The sequence below is a fragment of the Thunnus maccoyii genome, chromosome 20 (assembly GCF_910596095.1).
Source record: "Thunnus maccoyii chromosome 20, fThuMac1.1, whole genome shotgun sequence".
Classification (NCBI taxonomy): Eukaryota; Metazoa; Chordata; class Actinopteri; order Scombriformes; family Scombridae; genus Thunnus; species Thunnus maccoyii.
Window position 1 is genome coordinate 11,896,831 of NC_056552.1, and position 21,158 is coordinate 11,917,988.

The 21,158-nt window shown below is 40.8% G+C and overlaps 1 protein-coding gene across 4 annotated transcripts in view; it reads left to right on the forward strand.

Moving 5' to 3' along the window:
* LOC121887114 (zinc finger MIZ domain-containing protein 1-like) overlaps positions 1–21,158 on the forward strand; it is a 114,024-nt gene that overhangs the window by 21,778 nt on the left and 71,088 nt on the right. For 3 of the 4 annotated variants that reach the window (XM_042397685.1, XM_042397686.1, XM_042397687.1), the window contains exon 2: positions 7,972–8,070. The gene's annotated coding sequence lies outside the window, so the exon portion shown is untranslated. Of the gene's footprint in view, positions 1–206; positions 271–7,971; positions 8,071–21,158 lie in introns of those variants that run through there. The other variant, XM_042397688.1, reaches the window with a different exon arrangement.

Consider the following 21,158-nt stretch of genomic DNA (forward strand, 5'->3'; position numbering starts at 1 on the left):
CTCCGACGCACCCAAGATCATGAGCAATTGCTAATTGATTGTCGTTAGCGTTCTCGCAATGAGACGCTCTGCCTGTTTTCTCATTTGTTATGAACGGCTTTGTTTTCTTCCCCCCGTCTCCTTCACTTCATTATTGATGTTACTGTTTTTCTTTCTCTTTCTCTTCTGCCTTTTGCCTCTAGAGTCCTCAGCAACTGAGTCATCTTAACGCTGCTATACCTGGTTAGCTGCAACAATCACAACCTTGAGAAACCCCATTTGGACAATTCTGTATGTAATCTATAGTATTTCCTATGATTGGATGTTTTAAAAATCAATATTCTAGACACATTAATTGCTGCATGTGCATGAAACACACATGCCAAAGGCTAGTGTAAAAGAGCAGATGTAGAAAATGTGCTTCAGCCAGCATGGTCATGGTTGAATAGCAGGGAGAGGCAGGTCTCCCTGTGATGCTTCGCTTATTGGCTCTGGAAATTCCTTCCTCTTTCCTCTGGAACCAGCACATTGTGTTCATCTCAGCCTTTAATCATTTTTTCCCTCCCAATAGTAATGTGCTCTCTTTCCCCTCCCTGGATTCCTCTGTGTATATGCCCCCCCCCTCTCTCTCTCATTGCTTTTTCTTTTTCCTTATTACGAGAAGGAGGAAGAAAAGATAAGGGAGGGAGATGAAGAAAAGGGCTGAAAATGCAAATACAGGTCCGTAGTTCTTTCTTGTGACAGATCAGGCCTCATTACACCCACCTCTCTTTTCCAATTGGCTCAGGACGATCCCTCTGTCTTGCTTGTCTCCATTACATTAAGAAGCCTTTCACCTCTTGTAAACCCTCCTTTGCTCCCGGTCCAGTGAAACAGTGAGAACAAACAGCCAGGTGACCAAAGAGGGATCTCTGGCTGCAGGGCACGGGATTTGTTTTGCAGACGAACCGGGACAGAGAAGGGGAGGTAGGGGGGCATCATTTATATGTCTGTGGTCAGACGGTGCAGTGTTTCTTTGCTTCAGCGCTCTGCCAGCAGCCTACACCTCTATCTCTATCTGCCTCGTGGGAGTTGCTACCACCTTCTCGCTCTGATAGGGGAAGACTGGAAACAAAGGAAGAAAAATACAAGCACCCTCTTGGGCTGCTCTTGCTTTTGAAACAAGATATACTGTAGAGAAGGGAGGAGAAGGAGAAATAATATTGAAACCATCAATTATAAGACTCACATGAGCATCAGATCACCACTTTGAACTAGAAAGGTATTTAAAGTGAAATTCTAGTTTCATACAACCAGTTTACCCATATAACAGTAGTAATAACGAGCTAGCTGAGAGCTATTTACCCTCTTAAATAACTCTTTATTGAATGAAATGATGCCAAATCCAGAGAACAAAATACCAGGGGGAGTAAATGACACTCTGAGAGCTGTTCTGATTGACTGGTTGGCTAGCATGTTAGCCGTTAGCTCAGCAGCTAAGCCTCAAGTGCCGTATATTTCATTCAAACTGTCAACATCCATCACAATTTACAAGCTGACTTCCTGGTGCTGACTTTGACCCACTGTACTTGCCGTAGTTGTGCGCTCACTGACTATGATTATTACTAATGTTTTCGGTGCACTCACTTTAAGTCTTACCTGTAAATAAAGTGGTTTACATTAGGGCTGCAACTAACTAATTATTTGATCGATATTTTCTCGATTAATCGATTAGTTGTTTGGTCCATAAAATATCTGAAAATGTTCACTGTTTAAAGGTGCAGTGTGTAGAATTTAGTGGCATCTAGTGGAACAGACTTGGCAGAAATAGAATATAGTATTCACAAATATGTGTATTTGTGTATTTATGTGTAAATTAGTGTATAATCACCTAAAAATAGGAGTTTTGTGTTTTTGTTACCACTTCCATCGATAAACGCTATCATACACGCTTGGAAAGGGAAGGGGAGGGGTATTCAGTTGATTGCAATTTGCAACCTCACCGCTAGATGCCACTGAAATCTACACACTGGTCCTTTAAGTAATCCAAAATATAAACAATTGTTGCCTGAGGGCAAAGTGTTTGATAACACATTGGGAAGTTATGCACAGCAGGAAGTAAATTACCTGCATTTGCATAAATAAGACGTAATTGGTAGTTGCTGTGATGCTGATCTGGTGGCACACAACATGTATACGACTGCACTGTTTTGTACTAGAGTGTGTGTTGTATAGGTTGTGTGTGTGTGTGTGTGTGTGCGAGTGAGTGTGAGGCTCCACATAATTACAGCAGTGGTGGTTAACTAGGCGCCGGCATTTGTGGTAATCAGTAGAGAGTGAAGATTGGGGAGCTAAGTGAGCTGGTGTCTCATGCTCTCTGAATGTATCACGCTAAAAACCATCATCTCTAAACCTGCAATCATCACTACAGCACTCATTCACTGCAGTGATACACTTTGTGTTTGTAGCTTTATCCGACAACAACATGTGACTCCATCTAATGTAATCACTCTATATTGATGTCCTCAGAGACCAGCGGCATGTGGGTTTGGAAAACATTCTGTCCCTCTTCTGTTAACCTTGATTAGGTTGTCAGTCAGCACAGTACATACAACATATTCAGGCATAATAATCCTAACTGCTGCTGTTAAGGATAATATTTAATAAATTTGATAAATATTTTATTTATGTTGCATGATTTGCTTGATAATCGGTTGAATGAGCGTAAAGGAAACCTCTTAGTGCCACAAAGCACGGAAGGAAAATAAATGGACTTCCTTGGATTCAGTGTTTAGTGTGTTTGATTAATATGTTTATTTAATCAGTTTGTTGTAACACACGTCTTTTTGCTGTTGCCCCCAAACAGCATTGTTTTCCACCAATGCTAGCCATGCAACATTAAAAATTCAGCCCGTAGATACACCACTGAGCATCCAGTTCAAGTCTGGTGCATGAACAGAATCAAAACAGAAATAAACCAGACAAACATCAAGACCTTAAATGATGAGCCAGTTGAAAAATTTGATAAACTATTAAATGTTTTAGTCATTTATAAAGGTGACTGCTTCTAGCTTCTCAAATATGCAGATTTGCTGCTTTTTTTAAAAATTTCATGTCATTTTGAAAAAAAAAAATCTGTTGATGGGACAAAACAAGCCATTAGGTCAACTTTGTCTCTGCAAAATTGCATTGTTTTTTCACATTTTATAGAGTAAACATTTAATTGATAAATTAAAAAATCAACAGCTCTTTTGATAATGAAAGTAAGTAATTGTTGCAAAGGTCTTTAAAATGTAATTTGGGACTAATCCGATACATGACAGTTGCAGAAGTCAGAGTTTTGCCCTGATTAATTTTTCTATAATCACGTTATTAGTGTGCAAATAAATACAGTAACTATGAGGTGAGATGGTTACCAGCTTGTCTCCTCACGGTCCTGTTTTAATCTTTAAAACCTGTTTGTCTCCTAAAAATCATTACAACCAACTAGATTATCATTCCGACATTTGCTCTTCCCGCATTCCTGCTTTGACTTCAAGTGTCTTTTGTAGGATGTCTCTGTTTGAAAAGCAGAGATTCGTATCTTGGTTGATCTTGTATGTCTTGAGCAGATCAACAACAAGATGCAGCCTGAAGGAGGTGTTGAAATCATATATATATGTGCAGAGGTAACACCAAGTGAAAGTGGAGCACTGCGGAGGGAGGTGAATGGGAGGTCAAAAGTTTCAGAACTGTTATTTACTGAGAACATGACAGTGTGATTAAAACTGTTCTTTTTCTCCCATTTCTCTGTTTTTGTCTGCTTTTAAAACTTTTAATCACTACTATATATCTGTCAAAAGGTATAGAGTAAAAAAAGAAAAAAGGATATTTGTATTTTTTGAGGAAATATTATCTTATTAATTATCTAACTGAGCAAACAACATATTTACTTAGTTATACTAATGCTCAGTAGCTGTGCATGTTTATGTTTCTGAGTTATTTTATCACTGTAGCTCATTGTTTCCCTTTATCATCGAGGCCAAAAAGCCTCTTCAATCCTTTTCCTGTTCTATTTGTTCACGTGCTTCATGTCCATGTGTATTCAAAACCTACTGTATTTACCAGTTAAAATGCAAATGTTGCCCACTGGGAATAATAGCCCCTGAGAGCTGGCTGGGTGTACAGACAGACAGACAGCCTGTGGCTCTCTAGGGCTTTTCCCACAACACTGAGAGCAGAGCCAGGTGAGAGTTTTTCCCCAGGTGTCCCTCACCTGCCATTGTCTGGGCTTAGCGGGTGGCGTCCAGCTCCCACCACCCGTTTGACTCACCAGCGGGTTTCGTGCCCACTTTGCACAGGATGGCTGTTCTTTATTCAGCCAGGAAAAACCCAGTGCTGACCGGGGAGGAACGAGCCTGTCCTGCAGCGACAGTGGGGATTTTGACTCCACGAGGACCCAATTGAACCTGGGAGGGCCTCTCCGAAGCATAATAACAATGATAAACGCACCTCTGTGGCCGGCTTAAAACAGGCAGGGAGAAATATTTTATTGTGCTGGCCTGTCTTGACATAATTTACTCCCGGCTTCTGTTTTTTGCAGTATCAGGAGGTTTAAAATCTTACCTTGTGAAAGGTTGTTTTTTTTCCCTATGAGAAGCCTGGTGTCATCTTTAAAACATTCTGATGAGTTTGCTTTATGCAACATCAAACCTTTTCTGCATGTGCTTTGAATTGGCTCAGGATGTAGTGACTCCCTGCCAAAAGCAAAAAATTGTGTGTGTATGTGTGTGTGTGTGTGTCTGCAACTTGCATTCATGATTAGAGCAGATGTGCGCATGTGTGTCTGTGAATTTTATACTAAAATAATTGATTTGTCAATTTACAGAGAATGTATACATCAGTTATTGATCATTTAAGTCATTTCTCAAGCACAAATGGAAATTATTAGCTGATTTCAACTTCTTAAATGATTTGCTGTTTTTTTGTGTTTTATATTTTTGTAAATTAAGTTTGGACTGTTGTTTGGACAAAACAGCTATTTGAAGACTTTTTTTTGGACATTTTAATACAACGATTAATTGACATATGAAAATGATAATTAGTTTTAGGCCCAGTTTGAATAAACTTGTTTTACATACTTTAGAAAAAAAGAATGCTTCAGACATAATTTTCAATTTTCTCAACTTTTCGGGTAAAAAAATTCTGTATTTTATTTTATGACACCACTTCAAATCCTGTCTATAAGGGAAGGTTGTTTTTCCTTTATGTTTTCTAAAATTCTTTATTTGGTGTTAACTCTAAGGACTTAAAGTGCATTTTTCAGGTGGTGATTCAGAGAAAAACTCCTTTAATTAGATAACAAGCTTCTATGTTTCAGATTTGCACTTTGCCAGCAGTTTATCAATTACTGCTTGTGGTTTCATACTGCCAGTCAGTCTTTGTCTGGGCGCCTGAGCCTGCTCCTCACCGCGCTGCAGAGCCGTGTTATTGTACTTAAACAAATCAATTCTGTTGCAGTTGAGCTTTTTTTCCTCCATCCCCTGTCATTATGAACTGTTTGCAGTGCAGAGCACATTGATTTTTCACAGCCCTGGAAAAGCTGTTGATGAATAGCACAGAGGTATCTGGGGAGAATCTGGCTTTAAAAAGGAGGCACCCAGCACCGGCCCCTCCTTCTCCTCCTCTCTCCAGACCCATTGAGCCCCCAGCGCTCCTCCACTTTCTCTTTTCAGAGAGCGGCACTTCCAACAGGGGAGAAATGCTGCCTGAAAAATCCTCCAATGATAAAAAAAAAAGAGGATTAAAAAAAAAGTGTAAGGCTCAAGGGACCGCCTTCTCCCGCTGCATGTGAAAATACAACTTGTGGTTAGACAGTTTTTATATTTGGAGCATTAGCCTTGTCCTGTCAACCAAAGCATGAGCTGAGCTGAAGGCAGAGGTGCTCTGGTTGGGGACAGAAATTGCAAGCATGCTGTGTCACTAAGCAGACGCCTGATGAAAATGATACTCCTAACAGGACATAACTGTAGACTTGAAGGTAAAGGGGAAAAGGCATTTGTTACATACTTACACACACTGCACACACACACACACATATTCACCAAGCTATAGCAAACCCTAACACCCTCAAGACATTTTTATTCTTTCTTTCTTCTACTATCCCATTCAGCTCCTTGGAATTCCATGGTTCAACATTTAAGGAGTGAAAAAAAAAAAGCTTGTTGGCGCCCTCCAACTTTTTCTTTGACTTCATGAAAATGAGTGCCATGCTTATGCTTAAGGAGGAAGTTTAAGAAAAGAAAAAAAAAATGAGTGTAGCACAGGAATAAAGAAAAGGACCAATAGTTTGTTTATACTCCTTAACCTCAATCTAAAACTATTACCTTATCCTAGACCCTTCATTCAGAGAGAGGTGACTTTGATTTTACTTATGAAGACATGAATCCTAATTTTTTCTCAACATCCAAGTTTGACTTTTTTTTTTATTATATTTGAGGTCTTGTGGAGCCGCAAAAGAAAGTTAAAACACTCAGATGATCTCAGTTTCTGCACACACAGTTCAGACACTTGAGTATTGAAGTGGTTGCGTCGTGGAAAAGATGACACATGATAGAATCCAGCCTATGCTTATTATGCTAGTAATTATAACTTCTCACAATGATTAATTCATTAAGGAAAATTAAGTCTCTGTACTTATTTGCTTAGGTGAACACAGATAAGACAGGACTACAAAATAAACCATTTCTGTTTATTTTATAATTGGTTACATTTTAGAGTTCTGTTCTGGTTTATTGTATTAAGTCAGTACTTAAATGGCTTATAAGTAATGCTTTCTCACACACAAATGTTATCACCTACATTTCACCAGGAACTAATGTGGTCATTTTCAAGGGTCTGAATGTCACTGGGCATATGCACGGGCTAAGCTATAGTAAAGGCCTCTCTTAATAGGCTTATCTGTCAATCGAGAGTGAATTGTGAGCTGGCGCGTATGTGCCACGGCAGTGAACTTACTCTGTGGTGGATGTTTATGATACCATACTGATCATGTGAAGTAATGGCTGCTTTTTTGATTTGTCCTTCATGGGCACAAGAGCGTGAAGGAGCTTATCCATGCAGGGAAGAAGGGAAGGAGTGTATCACATTAAACAGGGGCACCTTAACTTTACAATAGGCCCTGGGGGGTCGACAGACGTTTTGGAGCTACCCCAAGTTCTTGCCACAAGTTCCAAGTGCAGGCCTCCCTTCACAGTATGCCACAGCAACAATAATTCAGCACCATGCGTCAATGGACAGCGAAAAATAGTAAATGATGTGTCCTCCTAATCAGTAAACAGAATATGAAACTCATCAATATAAGACAATACATCAATAATAAGTACAGACAGCTAATCAGCCAAGTAGGCCTGTGTATGAGAAGATCAGTCTTTTCAATTAAAAACCTGCAAACACAACAAGCAAAGAACTTGTATAAAAAGGGCGTATTGTCTTTGCTTCAGAAGTGCTTTCTTCTGGTCTCCTTTGCCGCAAACTCCTTGATTGTGTCTTTTAAAAGCCACGGCCCAAAGAATGTCATGCTGAATGGACATTAGGGTGAGGTGGCCCAGTCTTTCTTTTGATGCTGCTTGGTACCGCGCCGCCACGTTCAATCATGACGTAATGACGTAAATCATGTCTTTACAAAGAGTGTTGAAGTACATCGAGAGGATTCATTCCTCATCATGTCCACCCCTGCGTCAAAGGTAGCTTTTACTCTCCTACATCGTGTTTACTATGTTTTGTTTTTTTTTAAGTTCATGTCTCGTGAGGCCCCTGGTGGCCCGAGGGCCAGGGCTTAAGCACCGATAAGCCTGTGCATTAAGGTGCCATTGACGTTAAGCAAGGTGCAGATGGAAGCCACTGAGAGCCCAAAAGAGAAGCAAAATCATTGAGTGGGCTTGATTTTCATGGGGAAAAAATACAAATGTTATAATTCAGTGTTTGGAGGTTGGTGATTGATGTATTTTCTTTCCCTTTTCTGATTTCTCTCAGAGGCAGAAGACGCGAGGCACTGGAGTGTTTCTCCTCCTGGTCTGTGAATGGGTGGGGGGGTCTTTCGTGGTGAAGAATCAAGGATTAAAGTCAACACAGGTGAGTTGTTTATTTCTATAATGGTGGGAACTACGGAGCCCAGTAGGTGTCCGGAGTAAATTTTGTTTAAGGTCATGCGCACAAATTTGAATTTATGTTGTGTATGTTGTGTAATGTATGTTGCTGTAGAAGAATCAACTGATTGTTGTGATTAGTTAGCACCCAGAGTGTTAGCAGCAGGCTATTTTTGGTATTGAGGTTTCTACAAATTAATTAATTGCTTCATTCTAATATATTTTTAGATAATCACATTCACAATTTCCTCTAGTCTGCACTCTTTTTAATACAGTTGTGATGCTACATTTTGCTGCTATCAGTTAGGCTATGTGCATGTAGCCTACCACTGTGTATGCTAATGGCAAGGTTAACCTAAATACAAAGTTCAAATTTTGCAGCAAAATAAATTAATTTGAATTAAATCACTGCAATCAGTGGATTCACTCTCAGGGATGGGCTACATCTTTCACGTCATGTTCAGCTTTGGTGAACTTTAAAACGCGAATATGTTCCTGTCTTGACTGTGATATTTTAGGGAACAGAGAGCCAAAAAAAGTCAAAACTGGAGGAAGCTACCTCTATGAGCCATGTTTCACCATCCATTTTTATCTAACCCTGTGTGTTTAACCACTGACAGTGATAAGACTGAATAAAATATGTTAGCTTATTGCCCCGTTGGCGACCAAGCAAGCTAGTTTACTTCAGAAAGCTTCTCCTCCACAATGATAACATGATGTTCTTTCCTGAGAGCAAATGCAGTAAACAGCAGAGTACAGAGAAAATAGAGAGAAGCTCAGAGAGCTATTGTGACTGACAAACACTATTCCTGGCTTGCTAGTGTGTTAGCTGGAGTTCTAGTTCACTTATTAGCCCTGCAAGCACTTTCAGGTGTTACTTTAATGCAGTGCAAAAAATAGTGAAAGTAGACTGAACATGGGCATTTTAATGAGCCATTTGTACAGATTTTTGATGTGGATATAGCTCTATATTCCGGAAAACAAGTGCAAGAATTAATTTGTGCATAAGAATTATATAATTTGAGAGCAAAAAATAACTATTTGTGTGCACAAATTAATTTTTTACCCCTGAGACTTACCAGGCGCCTGAAGGACCTTCTTAATTTCACCTGGAAAGTTGCTTTGCCTGAGAGACTTCTGGAAAAGACATTATGTCACAACTGAAATCAAATAAGCTTGTTACTGGAAACAGATATCAGCCTCCCCTGTCACCACAGTGATTTAAAGGCTACAACTCTGTTTGCTCGGACATGCTCTGCCCTTGCCGTGCTGTTACTGAGTGTCTTTGGTAAACATGTGATGGCAGCAGTTTGTGTGTGGCCAACGCCGGCTCACCTCGCAGAGCATGTTGATTTTATCAGGATTTCCTGGGGGGCTCTGAGTAACAAAGTGCTGAGATGTTGCATCTGTTTATGTCTTGTGCCGACATCCAAGTCCATATGCAGTCCACACACATATAAAGAAGGTCACGACTATCCTCACCACAGGCAAGCCACCAGTTCATCCTCTCTCTTTACGTAATATGTAGCCCAGTGTACGTTCCACTAAAAGGGAGAATTATGTCGTGGAAAGGGAATGTAATTGGTTCATCCACTGTATTATACAATACAGCTATGGCTTCATGGATTAGGAATTGGGATATCCAGCATGCACGCACACACACACACGTACTAGATAAGAGTTAATCTTGATTATAGCAGTGTGAATGCTGAGAAATACAGTGCCCTGACAAACATCTGCCCGCCACACAGCTGAGTGGGATAAACCAAAGTGATTATTGTGGAAATGTCAGGCGAGGTAGACAGCGGGAGCAAGTGAAACGAGGTGGGGGGGATATGACATGAACAGGGACATGACATGAGTACTTCGTCAGTTCTCTCTCTCTCTGTCTCTCTCTCTCTGTCTCTCTCAATGACCAATTTTTCCTCTATTGATGCAAGATTGCCTTCGAGGAGGGTAAAGCTAGTTGGGTTTGATGGAAAGGCTGCAGTCAAAGGAAATAGCGACAGTCTCAAATAGAGAAGTTTGATCTCTGAGATTGAGAGGGGGGGGGTCAACAGCCAGATAAATATATATATATATATTTATTTAGAGAGAGAGTGAGAGAGAGAGAGAGAGCCCGGTCAGGTTAGGCTAACCCATTGTCTGTAACTTCGGGGCTAACCCCCTTCACTTCTCCAGCAGTTGGGGAAACAACAGACAAGACTTTTCTTGGTCTTGAGAAGCTGCAGCATTTATTAACTGACACACTGTAGCCTGTACTATACATTTACTGCCAGACTTACTGCTAACCTTTTCCTCTGCTCTGCTCACATTCACCGTCACTTTTCTGCCACTCGCACTCACTCAATCACACGCTCGCTATGCACACATATTAAGTACTGCCTTATTTCTTAAAGGAGCTACGCTAAGAGTTTCCCAGGCAATGACACAGAGCTTGACTCACGTTTCAGAACATCGCTGCCCAGAGGCTCCCAAACGCTATTGATTTCCAAAAGAATGGATATTTGGGGTTATTTTTGGCATTAAAAAATAATTTTTTTGGCCTGGCAGGGTCTTGTTGGCATGGCGGCCTGCCAGGCCTGTACAATTATAGGAGAAACACTGGGCTGCAACTAATTATTATTTTTCTTGATTGATTTATTTCTCAGTTATTTTTTGACTATTTGTTTAGTCTAATAAATGTCAGAAAATGCTAAACAAATTGCTTGTTTTGTCTGACCAACAGCTCAGAACCCAAAGGTTTACAATGTTGTAAAACTGAGAAAAGCAGCAAGTGTTCACATTAGAAAAAATGGATAATTTTGCAAGATACATGACTTAAAAAATCAATTACTAAATTTGTTGGCGAGGTTTTCTCTTACTTATTTGTAATGTTTCAGCACTAAGCAGTTACGGCACCCAGTTTCATTTCAGCGGGCTGAAGGTTGCCAGGTTGGTCTTTGTCTCTGTGGCACCAGTTTAAGCCCTAATGAATAATTGCTTTCCTCTGTGAAATGTGAGGGGTGCAGACATTCTGTTAACCTTGCTAAAGGAAAAGGGGGGAGGAAAAAAAATCCCCTTCCTGTCAGTGGTCTCTCTTTCTCTCTGTTCTTGTGAGATCTGGAACTGATAAGTGTGAGGCCTCTGGTAACTGAACAGGAAGGATAGAGGGCCTGGCCTCCGAGCCCCTGGCTCTGCACACATGTCCACCTCCCCTGAACAGGCAAACAAAGACAGCAGCGCCTGCCACTTAACTTAAGGTTTCAAAACATTCGAGCCTATTAGAAGGATTATTATGAGGTTTGTTGAGAACCCCTCTCTCTGTTGAGTATAATAACAGAGAGGCATTTTGATAAAACACACGAGGGCCAAATGAATGCTGTGCAGCAGTTTCACACCCAGGCACAATCACAGCTCTCTTGTTCCACTGACCGGTGTTGAGTCAAGTGTAAGTACTTAATTATACAAGCACATGGCAGAGCAGTGAGAGTTTATCATTCAACCCTAACACCCAGAGGTTTGAATGACAAACTGTTAAACTGATAAGCATAATAGTGATGTAGTGTCTGTATGTACTGTAGGTGTTTCCAGAAGCAGGTGCCTTAAAGGAAAGAAACCACAAAACAAAATGTAATATAGAATGTACTTTCACCCACCTCTCAAAATATGACATTTGTTGAAATTAGCTGTTGAACAGAGGTTGAAAAATCAGTTTTACAAGCTGAGTTGGCTCGGGTTACGTTCATTTCCATCATAACAAAAAGTTTTTAGATTAATGAGCTTGTAGTGCAAACATTTGTCTTCATCTTTACATACAATTTCAACAGGAATTTAAATTTGTTAAGTATTTATTGCATCACACAAAGGCTATCTGTAACTTCAAGGTTATCAACAACAGAATCCCCAAAGACAGTGAAAGATAAAAGGGACTGGAAAGGAAAAAGAAGCTCTGTAATCTTTGTAATGATAATTGTGTAGGGGTCAGGCACCATATTTTGTTAAAAATTAACATGTGCTTGCTAAAGTACTATTTAAAGGGTTCATCTATGTGTTTTTTGTCATGAAAATTGCTTAAGCCAGAAGTTATATGTGAACTAGGTGCTTCCTCTAAGAATATCTTAAGTTTAATTGTGTAATTTATGCTTCATTCCTGCCGTGTTATTGTTTTGGCACTATTTTCTATCTTATGTTGTTTTCATTCTATTCCGAGTTAACAACTGGAAACTGAATCTAGAAAATGAGCCATTGGTAAGGTATTATACCTTGCATTTCTGGACCATTTTGTTGTCTGCTGGTGCATTTTATTCCCGCAGATAACCGGCCAAACATACATGATGTGACATGACAAGATATTTCCAGTGCAGCTACCATGAAAGATTTTTTTTTTTTTTAGCTATCTAAACCATCAGTACCAACAGTAAGCTGTCTCCGGCATGGTACAAACTATTTTGATTCCCCTACAATCTAAGAGAAAGGTGCACTGTGTCTACACAAACAGTAGCTTCAGTAATTTAAGTGTAGTGCAGCCACATGCTGCAGATAATGACAGACATGCTGTAGTAAGGGCTCTCCAAAAATTCTCACTCCACTTATTACCAGCAGCTGAATGTAACATGATCAAATTAATTCTGTGAGGTCGTCCAAAAATATTCTGGGAAAGGCAAGAACTCACTTAACTGCATAATAATTACAGAACTACAACAAAAAACTAAATAACAAGAGCACTTGATCATGATAAAAAATGCTGTGGAATGAATTGAACACATAGTGAGAGCATTTTAACAAACTGAAAAAAAACCATCTGAACAAGCATCCAAGGATTTTACCCTTGAAGCTTTTGTGTTAGCGTGGCAGAGATGATGCACAGTAGCTTTTGACTCAAAGACTCATCACTGACATGTAGCAGCTGATGAAAAGGCGATTGTCCTATACAGTACTGGGTGAGTAACTGTGCATGACAAGATAGCACTTGAGCAGGTTTCCCTCTCACAAACTTCTCCATCTACCATCTTATCTTTCGGAGTTTTCCTTAGTACTTAACGCTCATGTGGAATGTCTATCTGATCCCAACTTCTTTTCTTCACAATACCTTTACTAGAAAGGCAACTTTGGGAATCTCAGGCATATCTTTTTGAAGGCCAAGACTGTGGCAGAGATGTTTTCCGGGGTGATGCCCTTCCTATGAGAAAGCACAAGATAACGAGCCAGCGTGACAACTGAATTATTAGCCCATTAGTCACCGGAGAGAAAAGGAGGTGGATGAACATGGCATCCATCAAGAAAGCGCCTCTTTTTTTGCAGATAGCCTCTCCAAACTGCCGCCCAGGAATCTTGTAAGTCTCTCCCACTAATGTAGGAGCTGGAGGCCCAGGGTCAGGGAGCAGAGCTGGAGCTATCACGGTGCTCTCTGCTGCTGCCGATGACCCGGCCGCCTGTCCTAGGAACAGAGCAGCATAACACAGAGGCAGAACTCAGTGTACTGGACTAAAAATAGACGTGGCATCATCCCCACTTTCCCGTAGACACATACAAATGTAGACGCACACACTCTGGTTTGCACCCCAAACCAGTGCAGGCGTATGCCTTCAGAGGTGATCGCAACCACTTGTGATAGTCAGTGACATGCCAGAACAGGTTTGATTGACAGGGTGACTGCGGTGCTACAAAGTGCGTGTGTATTCAGGACAGATGTTGTCTGCAGCCCGCTCTGATGGCCTGAGTTGACGTACAGCAGCAGGAAGCCATTAAGCAACATTTGGCTCCGAGATGAACCTCTCCACTATTCTCTGACCCTGTTGAATCTCTGAGCCCTCTTTACATCTGATGTGTCTTTGTATAACATATCTGCTTGGCTCTTCTTCAACAAAGACTTCACTGCAAAAAGAAACAAAGATTATTGAACAAATAGCGCTCGGTCCCTTTAATGCAAAATTAAACCTGGTATCCTTTGACATGCCGGATCAATTTCCTGTTCATGATGAATTGTCTGAATAAGCTACACTTCACAAGCTGAACAAATTAATTAATGGCTTGAGCGTAATATGTTTTAAAACACTTGGCATTGAGATGCTGTTGGCTTATGAATGCTCTACCTCAATGCTGCTCTTGAAATACGACCACTAGAGGTGTGAAAATTTCTTGATTCTAAGATGCACCGCGATGCGAACGTGGACAATTCTGCATCGCTTCACAAATGTCAAAAATGGATTTTCCAGATGTTAGTTAAAAAATAGTTAGAAAAAGGTGGAACTCAACTGGGAGGGCAGTGCAGCACCCAGCACCCAGCACACACATGCTAGAGTTATCTTAGTATTTAGTAGCTCATCTTCAAAAGAAGCAGCAGTTGCAAGCATTTTTTGATTTAATGACTAAATAATTACCTTTGCAAGATGAAGGTGTTGTATAATGTCAACTTTCTACGCCGTCACCCAGAGACTAATGTTAGCGGAGCAGAGCAGCAAACTCCAGCAGTAACACTAAGGCATTAAACAACTTAAACCAACTCCGAGGTGAAGAAAATAACTCAGCGCTCAGTCTGGTTCACCTCAAACACCCTGCACCCACTCTGCGTCTTGGACAACTATGTCTTTCCCCGAGAGCAAACGGTGCAGCAGAGAGGTTGCTCTCCACTGCTGGAGACATGATGTTAATAACAACATAGTGGAGCACTCCGCCTCACCCTCAGTTTGTTACTCTCATATAAGCAGGAGACTGTAAGATGCTTTCAGATTAATTAATTCATTAATTAATGCAGTTAACTTCTTAAAATAAAAAGGCTGCGGACCATTTATCTTAATTGCCAGTAATGTCTCATATTGTATTTCGGTGGACTAAGGACACCAGTGAATGGTTTGGCACACAGCATACGGGGGCAAGAGACTGAAAACTGTGCCCCCTTCTCTATTCATTCAATCAAGAATCGATTCTGAGTCGAACTGGACACCCAAGAATCAGAATTGAATGATGAGATTCCCAAAGATTCACACCCCTAATGATCCCATTAACAAACCTTTTCTTCTGCCTAATGCCGCTATATTTTTGCATTTCTCTTTGTCAGTGAGAGCAGTTACTGTGGTCTCATTACGTTGGTAGTCGGTAGGTTGGAGAATATTACCAAGACCCAGTGAGCTTGATTTGACTCCACACAGCTTCCGCTAAATGTTCTATTTGTAATATGTCTGAATAAAGCTGATGAAATGATGATGAAATGATGATAGTGGCAGCGCTGCGGGGCCTTGAATTAGCCCATCAGCTGATCTGACTGCCATTCAAGTGGCCCAGTTTGAACATGTATTTACAGCAGCAGGACAAATATAAGCCTGGATCCTACATGCTGTAGCTGAAGTACAACCCCAGCAGTGTTAGAACAGAACTCAAGTTGTACTTTAAGTTATTTTATACTTCTCCTACACACTTATTGACAGGTCTAGTTACTTGTTACTTTTCAGGTTTTAGTACTTTTATAAAGCTTTTATATCTTTTAGCATAATGAAGAAAAACAGGTATATTAGTATTTACTGATGTATCTTTTAGTATAATCAGGTAGTCTTTTGGTATTTACTGCACCTTGTTACATCAAAAGCTGTAATTAATAATTAGTTTCTTTGATTCACAGTACGGTGGATATTACTAATTTATCTCTTCGAGCTCTGTAGCGTGATTGAGAGTTGTACAATGCAGTACATTCAGATCTTTTTGAAAGGAGTTTGCGGCAGACAGGCTGATAGTCATCAATTTCAGACTTGTTTGGTAATTTTAGGGATCAAAGGCGATGATGAGGATGATGATACTGATGCTAATCCCACTGAAGGGGATGATTGAGTCATCACGGCAAAACAGCTGTCTTATGTGCCGCACCCCCCCCCCCCCACCCCACCCCACCCTAATGGCTGATGATGACGGTAGCAGAGTCTAAGTGAGTGCAATTGACAGCGGAGTTTGAGCTTCCTCAGGGAGGAGGGAGAGAGGCTGAATCTGAGCAGAGGGAAGCAGGCAGCAGGGTGGCCATGAAACATTCATGCACCTGGGGACTCTTTGCATAAGGAGAGCAAGCTGAGCCAGTAATGAAGTATAGAGCAGAGGACTTTTAATGGCTCTGTTTGTCCTTTTATGAGATTAACTTTAGTCTGCCTTCTTATATAAAATGCATTAAAAGCCTAATTGCATACAGTGATTAAGTGACGACTTTTACTCACTAAAAAAAGGTACTGCCTGCTGCGGTGCCTTGTAGAAAATATTATTTACATTCAGAATAATCTGATAATTAGTACCACAGGTGTGTGGCTGGTTATAGCTCCTAGCTGGACAGCAGAAGGTGAGTTATTCCCAGCCCTCGGCCACTCTGCCTCGGACTGTGAACATGACAACGGTGCACCAAATGTGGACATCCCCAGTTGCGCCGGTCGAACAGTTGTCCCTCCTAAACTCATCCTGCTCAGAGGCTGAAAGCTCCCGTGGGGACAGAAAAGGCGAGGGAGAAGCAGAGGAATGGCAAGATGAAGAGGAGAAGAAGGGAGAAGTAATATTTAGACAGCTGCACGTGTAGTGTCGTGTATCGCTCTCAGTGGAAGGGGGGAGGTTAGAAGTGGAGGGATATTTTGGTGTCCTCAGCTAGGTCTCAGACAAACTCCCTCTGCAGTATTGATGTCACTGCACCCTTCTGACAGCTGTAAACGGACTATAAATCACGAGTCGCAGTCATCTATAGATTTACAAACACCTGCTACCTCTGATTCTATATGGCAGCAGTATATCATCTGTCTGAACTAAGATAAATGAACTTCAATACATTTTGTTCAAAAATGTATTGAAGCTAATCCTTTAGAGAAACCCATCTGAGAGCTCACTGTCAATGTCTCTGTCCTCAACCCTGACCGGCGATACGTGGTACAGTAACGGTGGTTGTGCGAGACAGCTGGTCACATGTCTGCGGTCCTGTGCTAGACTGGCCCTCTGCCTTGAGGTGGTGGATGGCAGCTGACTGCTCTGATTCACTGGGAACTCGACTTGTGTGTTGTACGCCTCACAATGGATTGACTCATAGGGAGTCGAAGCTGAGCTTGTTCAGTGTCCATCTCTCAGCCATTTTACTGGGATTTTCTGTTTGACTCCTTTGTTGCCTCTGTGTTTTGATGGACACAGAGGTCTTTTCTTTTTTACTGTGTATTTTTCTGCATTGTTCCCCCTTTTCATACCAGTGTGGAGTGGCCAGTTTCCCTCCCCTCCTCGCAATGCCGTTCTTGTCTTAGTCACAATGTTGTTCTGGAGAGGATGTGGACTGTTAGTCAGCCTCTAGCTGGCGTGCAGCAGTTTCACTGGAAGTGTATAATATGCACCCACATTGCACCCCCACCCCTTACTCCACACAGTTTGTAGGATTCACTAATTATCCCTCACTGGCTTCCCACTGAACACGTCCAATTGTGTTATGCTGTTCTTATTCCGGTGAAATTCAAACCAGTCCAGGTTGAATAATATATCCATAAGTTTGATATATAATAAGTCTAGAAGTGGTTGCCAGATTGTCAGTTGTCACAGTAACGCAACACCCTTTCCGGCTCCAGCTCCAGTTTTCCAGGCACTCAGCAGTCAACTGTCAAAGCAAGCGATGGAAATATTTGTCACTGTGAAGAGAGCTCAAAGAAATGCTGATACCTCTTCAGCCCTCAGCACATTATGAGAAATCCAATTCGATCTGAGCAAAAGAACTAAGATCAGATTGAACACTGAAAGCTACTAGAAATAAAATATTTCCCACAATGTGAAGCTATGGTTTAAAAAAAAGTCTGTGAACCAACTGCAATAGTGTTAATAGTAAATAGTACTATAAAGCAGCAGGGTTGTCACAGCGGGCAGAATTACCTCCTGCATCTCTTGACGATTGTGAAACAAACTATAGCATGTATTTTTTTTATTTTACAAGGTATTATATCACAATTGTGTGCTTGCGTGTATTTGATTGACGCCGTGCATTGCTAGGAAGTTGAGGCAGGTTCAACTTTTTTGCTGTATGACCTTGTGTCTTTTGGCCAGACCTCATGCTAACACAGTGGTCTCATTGGAATGAATGAGGACGCTTTGTTTTTTTGAACCAGTATCTGTTTGAACACAGCCTTAGTTGGAGAAAATTTAGATTTTTGTATGAAATATGGATAATGCTATGAATGAAAGAACTGTATGCTTATCTCTTTTCAGAACCCTGCTTCTTTTTGAAACATTTTTCTATTCAGCCACCTGATCACCACCTGGTAACCAACGGTCTTTGAGCTCTTCAAGACAGTATTTCTCCTGGTGACGGCACACAGCAAATAAAATATGCCATTATACCTCTACCTGAGGTTACTCTCACTCCCCTATCACATAATAACATGTGTAACACCCTCGCAGCAGCCACTAATTGCTGCTGGATATTAGCGCTGGGTCTCTTAAGACACTGACCTTGCTTTAGCCAATCACAACAGGGCATGTTACCGAGTTGAGCTCTGATCAGAAGAGTCCCCGCAGCATGAATGGGAGGAATTAATTATTCAGACTGGCTGCTTGTATGTTTTGCTGGACACCGCATTTAATGACATCTATAATGGCTTCTTTGTGTGAGATTAATAGTGATGTGAGACTATCAAAGTAAAAAAAAGTCCAGTCAGACAGCTCACTGCTCGCCAGGTAAACACAATGAGAAAGATGAGTGTGAGCATTTTTATGACAGCGTTCAGGTTTTTTTTTTCTTTTTATTCACAAATTCATTACCTTGGAGCTTCACACATTTATATGCCTTACTGGTCTCCATCTTATTCTCTGCGATCTGGAACATTTTGTGTTAAACTGAAATGAACCTATGGTAATGAGATGTGTTTAAATATTTATTATACGAGGAAATGAAGAGGTAAAAACCTTTTTAAACAGAGATTAGAGCCTCTTCTCACAATATTTACTTCCCTGCCACCACTGTTTAGCTTCTACAGCTCGAGGAAAAGGCCGACTTATATAATGATCAGTGGTTGGGTTTCCACTGACCTTTTACAAGGCCAGAAAGCACTTTGAATGAATTGAAATGTTTTCACGTCAGTTAGGAAAAGGGGAGAGGTGCATTTTTTGCCTTGATGTCACCTTGATCTTAGTTAAGGGTGGCGACTTTAAGACAATGTTCATTCAGCTGATAAAAACTTTTAAACGCAACATTTAGATTACTTCTTGTGTCTATTTAATGATCAAATACTGCAAAGAAACCACCCTCTTATCGAAGAGGAGACACACTTTGCAGAATGCAGCACCGCAAGCCACGTTCACTTCACTCATTGGTCAAATGTTTCTAGGGTGGGAGCAAGAACTTCAACACAGGAAGAAGGTCCTGAAGGAGGTCCACTGGCCAAATATAATGTACTATGTTGCGCTAGTCCAGGTCAGACCTCGATTCGTTCTCCAGCTAGTTGTTAGCAACTGTTAAATTCACTCATTGGCATCCCACTATGCAAAGGTCACCTGGCTACACTTTGCTCAAACAGAGTACAGATAGTTATCGGGTCAGATCGAGGTCGGATCACGTTCCCACAGCAAACAAACCACTCCAGAGTTTGTTGAGACCGGACCGAGACCACCTCCTCTAAAGGGTCTCGGTGCGGTTGTATTGATCCAGAGTTTGATTTAACCGGTCTAAAAAGTGCAGGTGTGAAAGCACCCTTAATCAGTGGAGAAAATAAGTTAAAGTTCAAAGCCAATGACCTTAAAAAAGGTTGGAAACTTGAGTCAGTATTAATGGTCTTGACATGTTGATGGTATACAGAATTTGTGGCTGCGAGATTCATAAGATGGTGTCAAATATGCAGATCCCGTTTCAGTTCAAAGTCTAGTAAATAGGGAAATAGGTTGTGTTGTGTAAGTTTGGGGTAAATATGTTTGTCTTTTACTTTTTAGAATGGTAAATAGATACATTGATATATTGATATATAAGAGGCAAGGAAGTGGGTTACTAAAAAACTCAAGCACTGCAGCACTCACAGCTTTCGTGTGTATTTGCTGTAAATAGTCCTGAGCAACAGTAAGGTTACTGACTGTTGTTGCATCTGCATTATGCTAATGTAATGAGAGCAGGAAGCCAATGGAGGCTAGTTACACTGGATCGCTACGGGACACGAAGGCAAGAGTCATCATGCAAATTAGCAGGATGGCTGATCTCTCAAAACAAAAAGTTTAATGAGAGATAAGCAGCCAGGCCGGACCACACCTCCAGTGGCAGGCCAGATTCAGATGCAAGTTGTGCTTTGATATTTCTCTCTAACCAAATGTTCTTATCGCGGCCCCCGAGCAAACATGCAAACAATCTGGCCTGTGTGTTTCCAGTCACATGGGCCAGAAGTGCTGGAGAGTCAGCGTGTCTGTCCTGGTATTTCCTGAGGCTTCGTAAACATACGTACACACACACTCTCCCTCTCTCTCTCTCTATGTCTTTCTCTGTCACACACACACACACACACACACACACTCATAGAGGTTATATTCAAACAAACAGTCAATAATGATGATATAATAATAATTATCTTTATCTCTGTAGCAATAAGGAAAGGGAAACCAGTTAATATGATCATTAAACTAGATTTAAAAAAGGAATAATAATAATAGTTTGTTACTCGCTGTCTAAATTTCAATTTTCAAAGAGAGTAATGAATTAAAGTTCATAAGTCTAAGCCTGTTATTATCCTAAATTGTCAAAAACAAGCACTCATAAATCATTAGTTACATTTTTGAGCTTGGCTTGACATAAGACTCATTGCTGAATCTGCTTCCAACTTGTGGTTACTTCTGACTTAGAATAGAAAAGAAAAACTGAAGGAAATGAGACTGTATTTTGCACTTTTCCTTTTTTATCTCCTCATACTCATCATGATGGTGTCATTTACAATAAATACACTAAAGGCGGATTAAAACTCCAAACCACACACTCAGCTCTGAATCCACACTACCATGGAAGACAGTTTAATCCACTCCTGATGCATTTAGATAACTAAAAAGCATATTTTTAGCTATTACACCACCATCACTAAAGATACTAATGGATGTTGTTTGTGTGTGAGTGCGATTATTGTGCTGGACTTTGCC